The sequence below is a fragment of the Octodon degus genome, unplaced genomic scaffold (assembly GCF_000260255.1).
Source record: "Octodon degus isolate 3935 unplaced genomic scaffold, OctDeg1.0 scaffold00044, whole genome shotgun sequence".
Classification (NCBI taxonomy): Eukaryota; Metazoa; Chordata; class Mammalia; order Rodentia; family Octodontidae; genus Octodon; species Octodon degus.
Window position 1 is genome coordinate 10721272 of NW_004524620.1, and position 15462 is coordinate 10736733.

Below are 15462 nucleotides of genomic sequence, written 5' to 3' on the forward strand. Positions count from 1 at the left end.
AGACCAAAAGCAAAAATTTTTGGTGGCAGTCAGCACTGTGGATCCTTCCTTTTTTTTTGGCAAGGTCTTATGGCAGGCAGGGTGTTTCCTCTAACTCACACAAAAACCTTCTGCCTTAGCCTCCCAAGTGCTGGGTTCTAGGAATCCGCCATCTAGAAAAGATTCTCCAAGTGCTGGTCTCTATTCACTGTTGTTTAAGTGCAAGGCAAGATAACCATGCAGCCTGAGTACAGCAACTTAGAGCGCTGAGGCCACCCACACCCTCGAAGCGCCCGGTGTGGCAGGAGCACATGCCTGTGACCCTACCCTGGGGAGGATGTGGCCGGAGGTTTGCCGAGCTGGAGGCAGCCTTAATTACACAGAGAGTCTTTGATTAAAAAAAAGAAAGTTTTTCTAAGATACTTTCCCTGCCTGCTCCAGGTATGTAGTGTGATCACTTAATTGTTCCTCAGTAAATCTAAATACAATTTAAGTAGCTCTGAAGTAAAACTACTGACACTGTTAAACTGAATATACCTAAAGACGAGTGAGTGAAATCCACTTCTATAGTACATAAAGTTATACCCTGATCCCAAAAGTGCCCTTTCCATGGTTTATCTGTAGGAAACAACGTGAAAAAGAAATAAAACTTTATAAAGCTTTCTTTCTCCCTTAAAAAAGGCAAAAACACAATTTTAAAGAATTGTGACGCTAACAACAGATAAACTATAAATAAAACTTTTTAAACACCTTAATTTTCAAAATTGTTGTGCTCTCACTTTCAGATAAACAGAAAGCTCTAGAAGATGAGAATAATTCAGAAGTGCTTCAGCTGACACAAAAGACAACACGGTAGATACATACTCTGCACAGTGATCCCATCCACAGCCAAAGCACTGATATTTCAAGTATCATTAAGATCTCCTTCAGAAATACACGTGCGACGGCTTGTGAGCAGGCACGCTATCAGGCGCTGAAAAGAGCTAAGCAGGCACTCTGCTGGTCCAGGAAAGTACTTGGCCCAACACATCCAGCTAACTCCTCCGGCAGCATCATCAGCCCTGGGCAGCGAAGGACAGCGCCTGCTGCCACCCACTCTAGGGTGACCTTTGAGATGCCACGAGCCCTTCCAGGTGCACTCTGAAAGACAAGGTGCAGCCTGGGATGGTTTATTAACTGAGGAAGGTACTGAAAAACCAGGAAGCTCCCAAGGGGTAAGCAATACACATGTAAGAAACAGGCCTTGCTTTCCTTAAAAAACATACCCCAAGGTCAGGCTGAGCCATCCTGTGGCCTTCCCTCGCCACTTCTGAAAATTAGCAGTTTCACGCATCCTTCTTCCTCCCTCAGGTACTCAGTGGGGACGGGCTGACTGGGATCAATGACTTGAATTCCAGGAATAAAGTTAGAGGAGGATGTCAATGTCTTTGTCATCTTCTTCTTTTAACTTTCCTTTTGTTTTTGTTTCTTTGAGCTAGTCTTTCATTTTGTAATGCAGGCAGCCTTGCTGAAATTCACTAAGTAGACCAGGTTGGCCTGAAACTCATGGCGAGCCACCAGTGTGCTGGGACAGCAGGTGTGTGACACCACTCCCGGTTTGTGTCAGACTTTTTTAATTTTTTTTTTATTTGTGTGTGTGTGTGTGTGTGTGTGTGTGTGTGTGTGGCCAGCTCAGCCCACCAGGGGGCGGGGCTGGCTGGCATGTGGTGCTGGGGGATTGAACCGCGGTCCCTGTGCTTTGGCTAAGCTTGTTCTAAGTAGGTGCTTTAGACCACCGAGCCATCTCACCAGCCCCTGTGTCAGACTTTTAAAACAACTAGGACCTGTGTTGTTTTTATCTAGGAATAATTTCCAACCTTAATCAACAGAATGTATCTACAGAATTTAAGTAGGCGGCAACAATGGGTCAGAAAAACTACTGTACTAAGCAGAGATTTCAAGAATCACCTGTAGAAAATCAGACTCTTTGATTCAAGAAAGTCAACTGTGACTATGGGCAACATGACATGCTTGAACTTGATAATCTCGCAAAGGCAAGCAGGCTTTGAAGCTCATAATGAACTTGAAATGGTTCTATGGAATGTCAGGTTTAATGTAGACACTCGCTCCACTGTCATGCCCACAGTAAAGTATGTCAACTTGCAAATAACTCCATTAATGGCTCCAAGGTATTCGGAAGAACTGCCATTTTATTTATTTTTTTCAATTTAGAATTTTACCTTGAACCATAAGCTGCATTACAAGTCTAATTTGGTTAGCACAGCTAAAATTAAAATACTCTAATTTCAAAAGGGATAATGTTCACCACCCACTTTGTCCATGTTATCTTCACATTGTACCATTTCTAAGAAAGTAGAAACACATGGGTCAGTGAGATAGCTCAGTGGGCTAAGCATCTGCTTAGGCAAGCACAAGGACTGAGAGTGATCCCCAGTCGTATGCCATACCAGCCACCAAGTCTGGGAGTGGCGGCACAGCCTATAACCCCAGCGCTGGGGAAGCTGAAAACAGGAGGATCACAAAGAGTCTGGGCTACACAATGCGACCCTGCACCAAAGTATAAACACAGCAGAGAGAGAAATGACTTTTAAAATAGTCTGGCACATGGAACAATAAAACTATGTATCAAACACAAAGCTCCCATGTTGTTTTATAAATATTAACGATATCTAAAGGAGTCTATTGTTTTATCCTCCACTTGTCAACACCCGTTTACTTCAGTGCTGCCCTCCCCTTGGACTGAGATATCTTGAAAGGCTTCTGCGCATGTGAGGTCACAGTTGTGTTAATGGTGAACTTCTTGACCGCATCGTATCGATGTCCAGCCCCTGGCAGGTGCTTCTCTATCGGCCGCACCAGCTCCGGAGAGAATGCTACTGAGTGTTAATCTTAGGTCTTCTCTCCAGGTCAGCTACTGTCTGTATTCAAAGTAAATCCACAGATTATTTTTATAGTAAAGATGGCTCCTATCTGATTGGCTCCTGACTCTGTCTGGTGAGGCTGATCAAAAAGAACCCACACAGAACCTAAGCAGACCTAGGCCCAGGAACAGACCATTTTAACGAGATTCTCTGGTTTCCTGTTCCCACGAAAATCAATAACAGGATGGCCTTCAATCTGAAATTCAAGCCAATTAATTACCTGTTCTGTTGAAAATGTTGATATCCGATTTGCCTGGAGAATTTCAATTACGAATAGATTATTTCTTCTAAAAAGCCCCTTCCAAAAGTATAGGCAGACGTTGAAAACCTCATCTTGTACAATGTAAGCGATGTTTTCTTGAGGCACAGATAAAACACTGGCCGTGCAAGAATTAGGACGGGTCAAGTTTTTGCCCTTGTGGTCCATCTCCTCCTCGTGACATCATAATCAATTGTCTGGTAAATTATAGCAATCGCAAAGAAATTCAGGGCCAAGAATCTACTGCTTAAAGGTAAGGTGAGAAGCTTTTTACAGTTTAATTCAGTTACATAAATCATGAGATTCTTTTCAGTATTTAGAAATCTTTTCTTTCTTATAGTTCTAAAATTATCACATTTCTACCTTTACTCAAATCACTTGAGTTTTGCCAATACACTCACTTTGGATATATATGTGTCACAGGAAAAAGTGTGTATTTATACACATCCAAACTAACAACACAAAAAATACAACTACTACACTTTTTAATCGTGGGGAAGAAAAGAAGAACTCAGTACGTCCCATTGGGGAATTCCCAGATGAATGATCACTGGGATGAAACTATTATCTTCAGCCATTAAAATATTATGTAAAGCAGAGATTTCTATCTGGCAGCCAATGGGCTGAATATAGCCCGCAGATGAGTTTTCTTTGGACCACACAGTTCTTAAAATATTTGAATAGGTTGCCAAGATTTCAAAATCAAGAGATTTCACATAAAAATTGGGTTTCTGGCTTCTCCTGAGAGAGGAGAGCGGGACCTGGAGCTCACCTGACACGGGCTGGCTGGGGCTGCGGGCAGCCTCACGGGTCCAGGCAGCGGTTCCGGCGCGCCCAGCGCCTCCCAGCACCTCCCAGCAGCTCGCTGCTTGGGTTTAATTTTCATCCCCTCTACAGAAACCCTGTAGGCAACTCTCGATCTTTACATTTTCATACTATTCCAAAACACTCATCAGAGTTTGTGGAAGAGAAAGACAGACAAAAGATGTTCTAGACAGAGAAATTTGTATTTCGTGACTTTATACCATCGAAACAATGGGTAGCAGATTCACTTCAAAATACATTTTTTCATACTATTCCAAAAGATGTTCTAGACAGAGAAATATGTATTTCGTGACTTTATACCATCGAAACAATGGGTAGCAGATTCACTTCAAAATACATTTTTTCACTGAGATACCAGGGTGAAGCAAGGAAGGCTCATTACCATAATTTTAAAATGTTTTAAATAGCTAATCTGGAACTGACACTAGCTTCATATGGTGGTGCAATAAACCTTTACACTGGTTTCCAATCAACTACATTCTTCTTTGCAGCCCAGAGAAGATGCTCCTGTCGAGCTATTACTCAGATTTACACCCATTCTGTTCCTTTTCATGTTAACACTTCTGCAATTCCTTGCTAGAGCTATCATGTGCTTAAGTGAAAACGAATCCTAATGTGAAAATAGGATATGTCTTCAAGGTAAATTTTAAGTCAACATGTAAGATGCACGAGTATTATCAAAACAATGCTGATCTTTACTGGCTCCACATGTATACCACCATCTGATGGTTATACTCACATTAAAGAGCTGTTATTGTGGGCTCAAATGACCCAACAAGTCATGGCAGATTTCTTAAAAAATGAATATTACTTAAAAGCAGATGTCTATGAAACCTTTTACCATATACTACTTTCTGTTTGCTTTGCTCTTAACTAAAAGCAAGTGGGAGGAGAAAATATTTTTTTGTTTCATTATTTCTAGTCAACCACAATGGAACATCATTTCTCCCTATTAGAGGATTTTATAACAAATTAAGATACTCTAATTAGCAGAAGAAAGAAGGTACTTTGTCATTCCATCCAACACTATTTGAAAAACATGTTATCTGATATATTACCACAGTCAGAATGACCTTAACTATTCATGTAAATTGTACTAAGTAGGCTATGACCAATCATGTATCTATGTTTTAGTGTATGATTTAAATGAACTACAGCATAGTATTTTTACAAATTATGTTTTATCACTGGACCATGCATTTGAAATATGACTGCAATTAAATGTTTCCTTAAGAGAAACACTTTCTGCCACTTTTACCCAAAGAAAGCAATTCTTGAATATATGACAAAGTTACTTTACAATCAGACTTTAATATCCAAGTACTCTTGATTCTTGACAACTTTAGCAACTTAAGTAAACAGTTCATATAACGATCAGACTGCATCCTTTAATGCCTACTTGAACAAGAAAGGAGAAAATACTGAGTATGAGCTCTATAAATGCCTTTTTAGGCCTGATATTTGAGTGAAAGTATGATATATTCCTTATGGGAAAACTTTTAATTTCCATTATGTTTGAAATTCAAGGGGGCCTGGCCCTAGCCCCTAGCTCAGGCCTTTAAGTGGCTGCTTCCACAAAGCTGTCAGCCTCAGGTTGCTGGAGTTCGAACCTCACACCTCTCCAGCTGGCCAAAAGTGCCCTGAAGGCGTTCGAGGAACAAAAAAAAAAAAAAAAAAAAAAAGAAATTCAAGCAATTAGAAACAGACACCTGGAATTCAGTATTAATTTATCTTTCCATTTCCTTATACATTTCTTTTTAAACTATTTCACAAGGTGCTATATTTCTTAAATTCATAATTTTATATATCATGTACAGAAACAATGTACACATTATTGTTTATAACACTGTGCCACAATCTAAGACAAAACTTAATTTATGTTTTAAAGGTACAGATTTAAGAAAAAATAAAAACCACTTCTTAAATAATTACTGAAATAGTTTCCAAAAAACAGGAAACCTAGGAAAGTGGGGCTTAAGGAAGTAGCTTAGTGGTAGTATGCTTGCCTACCATGCACGAGGCCTTGGATTCAATCTCCAGCACCCCTAAACATTCTAGGAAATCTATATCTCAGTATATTGATGCTGATTTACCTTCTACGTTTTTCTAGAAAGACACTTTTGTGAAAGAATACAGTCCTCTCTCATAATGACCAAAGCTTGAAGCTAGTCTCCTCTGACTGCAAATATGGAAAGCAATTCTGGAAAGTGTCTGACATAGCCTTTCATTGTTTTCACTCTATTATTTTAAGATATAAAATAATGAATGTTTCATTTTATTAATTTGTATTGTATGAGGAAAAAGGTATACTCATTGAATACCTTTCTAATAATCACTCACTTCTACAAAAAGATCCCTTCTTGTAGGCTTATTCTGAGGATCACTTTCACATTCTGAATTTGTAAAGGAATAAAATCAAAAATGCAATACTGCAAACCCAAGAGCAGTGAGTTATGAGAATCCCCAGAAAGCAAGCACAAGTTGGTTTATTAAGAAATTAGTTAAAAATAACTATGTGCACAAGGCCCAACAGCCAACTTTTCACTCTTAACAAAAGAGTTTTGTTTCTTTTTTTAATATAATGAACATCCAGGCCTCTCTGGTCATGAGAAAATCTGGAATATATTATACACGCATGAATGTGGCCGGGATACAGGACACGGGATGTGCTTCTTATCAACAGATTAACACTCCACTTTCATTACTCTAATCTCACCACAGGCTGTGCACACGCTCCTATTTGAACAACAATGGTGCATGAAAAACCAAGCTGACACGCAGGAGGGGTTGGTCACATGCACAAAGTCTTACTCCGATAACACATCTCACCTGTAGTAACTAAGACTTCTGGCTCCCAGGCTGGCTACTGAAAGCAGCTCTCCCGATGGTGGACAGCTAACCCTTCCTCTCTACAGTCCTTCTTCATTTATTAAAAAAATTAAAAATAAAGGAAAAAGGAAAAGAAATCCCCCTTCACAATGAACCCTATTTAGTAGAAATACAGCTACTGCCACAGTGTCAGGTTTATTCAGTCCCATGACTGCTTTTCCAGCATGCTCAGAAGAACAAAGTACAACGGCTTGGAAAGCAAGCTCATCTTCCTGTCTCTTTTCCAGCTTAATTCTTACTTGAAATGGATAACCTAAAACTTAAAAACCTGAAACTTATTTGAAGAAAACTGTTACTTCCCTCTTGTTGGAAAAGGCAATTTACAAAATAAGAAATTAATACCGTATCCCGAAGAATGACACTGAGATTCATTAACAAACCCCACCCTCTGTTCAAGCTTGAGCTGACAGTGCAGTCCAAGACCCCACTGCTGTGAGGCTCCCTTTGGAGCCACCCATCCATACACTCGTCACATTCAAGGCAGCTACTAACAAAATCTCGGCCTTCCTAAAATAAACCACTACCTTGCCCTCAGTCAGCCAAGAGTACAACTACATACCTTCTGTGTGTCTATGTACCACATGTAAACGGCAATAGGGTATTTTTAGTATTTTGATAGCGAGACAGTAAGTCCTTCTCCAAAGTCTAGAACAGGACTTTGGTTTTGGTTCTGTCTGGTACTCCAGTATATATAACTAAAGATAGAGAACAACAACAACAAAAAAAGATAATACGCCAGACAAACTGGTGACTGTCAGGTTCTGACGCGAGGCCAACCCGGGCAGTGCCCACAGCATCGCACCCAGCCAGCAGCCTGCTCTGCTCCGTCTGGAGTCACGCTCCTGTCTTCAGGGGCGGCCCCACTGTCTGCTCTGCCCTCTGGCTCTGGTAGGGGCACAGCAGAGCGCGGTTTGCTTCACCCGTGCCTCATCAAGCGCCCTGAACAGTCAGCCTAATGATGCTTAGTCAGGGAAATACTTCTTTTAATTTTAATGGAAGGAGAAAAGAATTATTAAAACTCTGCCAATGGAGGTTCTCATTTTAATATTAGTTTTGTTATTATGTTAAACCAGCTGAAAGTAATTATTTTTTGTCATGTAAAATATATATTATTCTAAAATCTTTATTTTAGACACCCAGTTCTCACACTCTTATTATCAAATAGAAGCACTCAAAACAGTGTGGAGAGAACCAATAGCCACTGAAAGCTACCTTAATAAAGTTGAAAAATTTGTGACAGTCACACAACAGCACAGCAGGTACATACTGGCAGCCATGGCTTTCCCATATAGAGTAATTTTTAATCACGTCAATTTTTAACAATCTCTATGCCTTGTGAGACAATGAGCTATAAAGTTTACTAAATACAAAGCAGTAGTAAGTTCTCCACCGTTATGTATGCTGCATGCTTTAAATTTCCATTTCATAAGGTCACCATTCATGCTGGCCCTCCCTTCATTTCAATTCTTTCTCTAAACATTTCAGTTAACTCTCACTTGCTACAGTTTGTCCACAACCATAACCTGCTTTCTACTGTGTCACACTCTTATCTCTTCTCCAAGGAAATGCAGATGCAAGTCCCAATACATAAAATGATAAATCCAACAATTGCTCTAAAAAAGAAAAAAGTAAAAATCTCTCTTCAGTTAAATACTTCCTTCCACAGGTTAAGGATCACCCTGAACTGCCTCGCAAAGCCTGGGCGCGGGGAGGCCCTGTCCACGCGTCTCTGACCATGCCCTTAAAGCAGCCTCCTTCCGCAGAGCTGGCGCGGGTCCCCCTGCTGCCACACACGTGTGGCTGGCTGCTTTTTCCCACAGCTGTGCCAGCTGATGAACTGGCAAAACTGGGCTCTGCTCAGCTACGGTTTCTTTCAAGTACATTTCAATTCTTTTGTAAGTGCCAGTGAAAAGCAGGTGGAACTAGAATCAGAGAAATGAGGGGTAACGAGAGTGAAGTGGGAAGAAATCAGGTCTATGAGAAACGAAATGGAAAGTAAGAAGCAGCTGATCTTGTATTGAGGTCACTAAGTAAATTCCTCTCAGCCAAACAGGAATAAGAATTATAAATCAACATCCCCCCCAATGACACATAAACACCAAAGACAGTAGCAAAATAACACTACAGTCCAAAGTATTGAATAAATAAGATGTCAGACACACTCAAGGGAATGCGTTGCTTCAATGAGTAACTTGCTATAGTTCAAGATTATTTTATTTTTCTTTACAGAGAGAAATGAAAAACTGATGGGCTTAATTAAAGAAAAACAAAAGGATATTATTTTGTTTTTAAAGAATCAATTCTTTCCTTAATTGGAATGATGATTAATAAGCTGAGAATCTGATTCTAAACTCAACAGTTCAATGCATTGTTTTTCCAGGAGCATTTCCACTAAGGAGAGCTCTGTGAGTGAAGAGCAGACGCAGCGCTTCCCGCTTCTGAGCTCTGCACTCCGGCATAAAATGCTACATGCGGTGTTTGCGCAGAATGACACTGCGCCCTGTCCTCGCCCAAATGAACTTCAGTCATAAATTTTTCACCTGAGGGTTTGGATGTACACAATGAAATTTGTGAGGCTTCCTACAGGGAATGTACAAATTAAAAAAGAATCAATACTTTTATTTTTCCTATTCTCTAAACTTTCTTCTCAACCTGGAGAAGAAGACAGCTGCACAGGTCATGCTCCATGAGGAAACGCGGGGGACGTGGACGTCAAAGCCCTGGGTATCGCTTGGGGTACCATCCCGAGCACAGCGCACCTGCTTCAACCTTGAGCTGCTCAGGATAATTTTTTACCTTATTTGCCAGTGTGTTTACTAGTTCATCTTACAGAAAGAAATAATTTCTCTGTTACTGATTGTCTTATTTGTCAGGATATCAAGGCTGTTCTGAAGGATGCCCTTGCTTTTCTTCTCTCTCTTAAGCCTACAAGTCAACAAAGTTTCGTGACAGGTTCCTGATCCCCTTATCCCCTGGCTCCAACGTCCCTCAGTAGATAGGGCATTTCCCAACAAAACGTGGAAGCCAACTGGTTTCTGGAAATAAACGTGGCATCTGCTATGACTGACAAGAGTGCTATCTCCCATTCTCTGCAATCCCCAATTTTCCAAGCAACACCTACAGAAGGGTGGTCACTGAGCAGTTGACAAATACCTTGAAAGGTACAAGAGGATTGGCATGTGGTGAAGAATTCATTCCTACACACATAACAAGCCTAGGCTCCACATCCTACATGAAAGGAAATCTTGGAACCATTACATCCCATGTTCTTTCAACCTTAACACACAAAGACTCACGGAGAAAATTTCTGTGACTAAAAAAGTTATCCCACAATCCACTGTGTGTTCCCTCCCCCCACAAAGTTCGCTGGCAGTATTCTCTCTATAGAGGGAATAACGGAGTTAATGCCTAAAACAACTTACCAATAGGGTTCAAATGATTAAAGAAAGGTAAAAACAAACCCCAGTGTCTTCCTTTCATTCACTTCAATATATATTCTAATCTTGACAGTCAAAATCAGAAAATAACCCTTTGGCTCTGCAGTCATTGCTGGTTTATATTCACTGGCATATCTTCTCAAAATCTTCACAGACGGATACTAGTGACTCCAGCGTAGCTCTCCTGAGGTGAACGTGTATAATGCATATAAGGTGGCACAAGGAAGCACCGCACTCCTATTTTTCACTGCAATGGATGACGCCAGCTCACTATCTGTAACAGACTGTTCCTCTGGAATCAGCTCCCTGTGTCACAACGACCTGGCAAACTTGAAAGTGCTCACTATCACCAGAGTCCTTGCAATCCTGCCTTGGCGGTGACCCATTCACTTCTGCCCCAACTTCTCCGGGATGCCTTACTCAGCACCTAGTTAGTTAGGGAGGATTTGTGGAGGCTCTTAACCCTGACACCAAAGCAGGGGCTATGCTGCTGCAGAAGCTCGAATCTGTTCTGTCGCTGCACTAATCAATTTTCATAAAGCTATGCATGATTAATTAGATTTATCAGTGAATGTGAAGATAAATTTATAATTATTTTAAAAATCTACAATTATAGATATCTGTACCTTTATGGATTTAGTTTCTAACTACGGTTTCTTGACTAACCTCATTTTAAAAAGGCATTACAATTATATAAACACAATGCCTCTGTTTGCAGATGACAGAAAGGTAAGAAAATCAAGTAATTTTAAACCTAGCTAGGGAGGGTGGTGTATGCTTGCAATCCCAGTACTCTGGAGGCTGAGGCAGGAGGACTGCCGTGAGCTCAAGGCCAATGTGGGCTACCTAGTGAGACCCTGTACTCCTCCCCAAAACAATAAAATGATAACCTACTATGTTCACATTCATTTAAATGTATCATGTTAAAAATAAACTTGAAATTTTTGTACAGGTTTCTACCATATGCTGCACACACAGCTGAGAACGTACTTGTACATGCTTTCTTTGTACTAACTTGTACACAGACCTGTAGCATCACATGTGCAGGACCTGCTACGTCCCTATCTCATTACAACCATTATGATTCACCTGTTAAGTGAGATCAGCAAGTGAGCCACAGGTTTACAAAGTACAGGCCGAGAGACAAACACGTGCCTCTATGCTACGATTTATATATTAATAATTCCCCAAATATTAATATTACATTACCAAAATGAATAGTAAGAACTACATTTGAACATATGCCTATTGTTACAACTTAAAAATAAAACACGTTACCACTCCAAATTAGAGAAGGACTGAAATCTGAAGTAGGAGCCTAATAATCAACAGGATAAAATTAAATGCCTTCTAATATAATTTCTTCTTATCAGCAGGACTATCATTTGGTCAATCTTATCCATGTTTAGTAAGATGTGTTTACCAAAATATACCAACAGAAGCAAAAAAGGAAGGAAAAGAAAGTGCAGAAAGAAACATACGGCAGACAATGCTGGCAATGAAAGCTATTTTCAAAGGCCATTAACTATCAACTGCTTTACCCGGGGCTGTGGTTAAATAAGAATATTCATTCTGTACTAAGAAGGGATGTCTATCTGGGTGGGACAGGGTTTAGAATAAAAATGTATGAACTATAAAGAAGAATCAAAGCACAACATACAATTATGCATGTGACTTACGAGAAACACAGGGTATGTACCTTTCAAACAGTTAGTGAATAAATATTCAAATCCTTCTTAGAGGGATATGAAATCAGACAAAACCACCATTTTCATTTTAAAATAAGGATCCCACAAAACCAGAGTTCATTTGTCTTTATGACAGAAAGACTCAGAAGACTGCTGGAAGAAAATGCATGCTGAGCACACTTTTTAGACAGAGGCCGGCATCCAAACAATATTATACTTCCTCACATTTTATTTATCATTTCCCTGAAAATTGCTGGGTTTATACTGGTAAGAAAGTTGGCTTTGCTCTGGCATATCTCTGGTGAGCAGACGCTCTGGGACTAATGTCAATCGCTGATTTAATTTTTAGCTTTCTTGGTTTGCCCCTCACCTATCTAAGAAATGATTTCTCTGGTGATAACTAGCACATCATGGTAATGAGAGAATCTAATGCACAATAGAAAAATGTCACTACTAATAATATTTGCATGAAGTTAAATAAAGCAACTGTAAGAGAATGTCAGACAGTTGTTCTTTAATAAGACACAGTTTCACAATGAAATTATGTTGTTAATTTTGTTACATCATTGGGTGAATCCTAAATTACTACATAATGATGCACAAAGTCATTTATAATTCTAACTTAGTATTTCATTCAAGTCTAAAAAGATACCTTATTAAGGAATCTACATTTTTATTTGAAACAGGTTAAATATACCTCATCATTAATAAAAGGTAAATATGTCTAGTAAAATATAAAACATAGACGATGGCCATTTACCTGGGAGGTTCTGTTTCTGAAGATTTTAAGATAAATTAGACTATCCCATCTCTTGAGATAGCTACAAGAATTTTATTTGCTGCCCTTTCAGATGTATGAAAATATGTACAGAAGTAGGAAAGCATCTTTTAAAGTCTTATTTTTAAAAAGCTTCTAAGATGGGTGCTTTTTCTGGCTTCTAACAGTATTTCATTAAGCAATATTGGGGAAAATAAGGTTCCAGGAGATGGGGAGAAAAAAAGAGCGAAAGCCTTCTGATCATTCTCAATCTGTCACTGATCATGCTGATTCGAGAACTCCCTTTACAAAAATCTAATTACTTTTTTTAAGGTTTTCAAGTACTCACCTATATACTAAGAAATGGTTCTTTTTTGAGAAAATCATATGTGGGAGAAAAAATGTACAAAAAAAGGAAAATAGGGTCAGTAGTCACATCTCAAACTTTCAGGTTACACGCATAATCCCCACCAAATATAAACTGACTTTAGACTGAGACATCTTTTTGTTATTACTAGACAGAAGGAAAGATATGTATTTAAGGAAATCCAATGTTGCTCATATAAAACAGTCAGAATTTTATACCCCTACTTCCTACTCAACCTGTAGAAGATCCAAACATGGATTATTAACTTTCAGTATTTATGAGACATTTCCCACAAGTTCTGTACAGTTAAGTACTGATAGAATTTTTGTTAGCTTTAAAATACTTTATATTTGCCATACAAAAGTCAATCTTCCTAATTTTTTAAGAAATAATCAGAGAAATCATAATTTTATATTAAAGAAAACTTTTGAAAATAAAAACATGCCCAATTTATACTACTAAACAAAATTTTAAAATAAAAAGTATGTTCAAGAGCTTTTATTCATTTTATGAGCTGAATGAATGCTTTACTTAAAATATTAAAATAATCATTTAGAAAACCTCCCTATGTTTCTCAAATGAGATACACAGAACTCTATATACTTGAATAAATTTGAGAAATGTTTACCTTTAATATAGGCTTATTTAATGTGGATAGTGAAATTAATATTCCTCAAAACTTTTGGCTTCAAGAAGTGTCTCCCTTACACGCATACACTGGCACACTACATCAGCACTGTGTAAACACACACTCATATATAGTTTGAATTTAAAGTTTATACAGTATTCATACAAACTGAAATGTCATCTTGAATGAAGAAACAAGCCACACATATAAATGCACAATCTCCTTACATGTTTTCAAAAATGCATAGAAGGTAAACATTTAATAACTATGACAAAAAAGGGGAGAAGGAATCACTACCACCCCCAAAATTTTTTAAATACAGTTCATTCACAATACCTTTTAAATTCATAATTTTCCTTTTATTCTAGCAGTTTAATAAATAATATAATTAATATTAGATGGCCCTACACGATATCATTAAGGATAAATCACTTGCCCATAATTTATTCTCTTCTGGTGGTCGCTGATGCTATCATACACACCCATACGTGCACACACACACTAAATCTTTGTCCAAATAGCTGGGTTGAAGTCATCATGAGAATCATGATAGCTTAAGTTGTACAAGTTTTTCTCAGTGATTTAAAATTATTTTTCTAATTCAGAACTTTATATAAACTCAGTTTTCTACAGCTTAAAGTGTCCTCAGATTCAAATCTACTTGGACATGGGCTGGTGCCAAAGAGGCAATCTAACACCATCTATGTGGTTCAATAGCCATTTATCAATTGATCATTATCTCTATCTGGTTTTATTAACTCTTTTTCATCTAGAGGGAAACCTAAACAATCTTCCCTTTCAAAACACACACACACACACACACACACACACACACACACACCCCTACAGACCTACTCTAACTCAAGGAAAATCCTGATGGTGGCATGTAATTTTAAAAGCGTGGCACGAGCTACTCGGTTCTAAGGTTAGTGCAAGCACACGGTGTTCTAACAAGACAGCCATCGCGACAGACAGCTCTCAGAAGCGTTCTGTGGAGACAAGGAGCATCTCTTCCAGGAAAGGAACTTTTTACTGAAAAGAATGGGAAACAGCGAATAAAGAGTTGCTTATTGGGTTTATGTTGATTGCATTTAAATTCCAACTTACTGTATCAGCAGTAATCAGGGTCCCTCTACAGGATGTCAAAACGCACCTTCTTCCACTGCCTTTATCCTACCTAGAACTGTGTGATAAAACCGTTTGCAGGTAAACGTTACAAGACCCTGGATGGACGTACTATCTGCGGCAGATGTATTTCTAAACTGTGGCAGTTTATAGCCTAGCGAATTGTTTTCTTGCCTCAGTTAGCAATAATTTAAAAACTCTGTAATTCAAAGTATTCAATGTCTATGAATTCTCACATACAAAAAAGGTGTGTTGAAAAAAAGCTGCAGCATTTTCTAAATGAGAGCAACTATTTTTTTCAAAAGCCGGCCGCGAAGTCCAAGCGTGCGTCAGTGCACTTTCCCGCTGCGCGGATGACAAACTAACTCCTGCTTTGTGTGGGTCTCCCGCGGGCGCCTGCGAACGAACGAACGAACCAAGCGCGGCGCTGGAGGGAGGCACCAGCGAACTTCCCTCCCTCACTTGAGCGCGGTCCAAGAGGAAAGTTTTCTGGGCTGCTTCCCCTCGCTTCCTCTCCCTGCAGCCCCGCGGCCGTGCGGGAGGAGCCCGAGCGCGGCGCGGACGGCGGGGCGAGCGGCGGCGGCGGG

The 15462-nt window shown here is 39.3% G+C and overlaps 1 protein-coding gene across 5 annotated transcripts in view; it reads right to left on the minus strand.

Annotated features, from left to right (window-relative positions):
- Bnc2 (basonuclin 2) overlaps nucleotides 1–15462 on the minus strand; it is a 329157-nt gene that overhangs the window by 303539 nt on the left and 10156 nt on the right. The gene's annotated exons all lie outside the window — the stretch shown is intronic.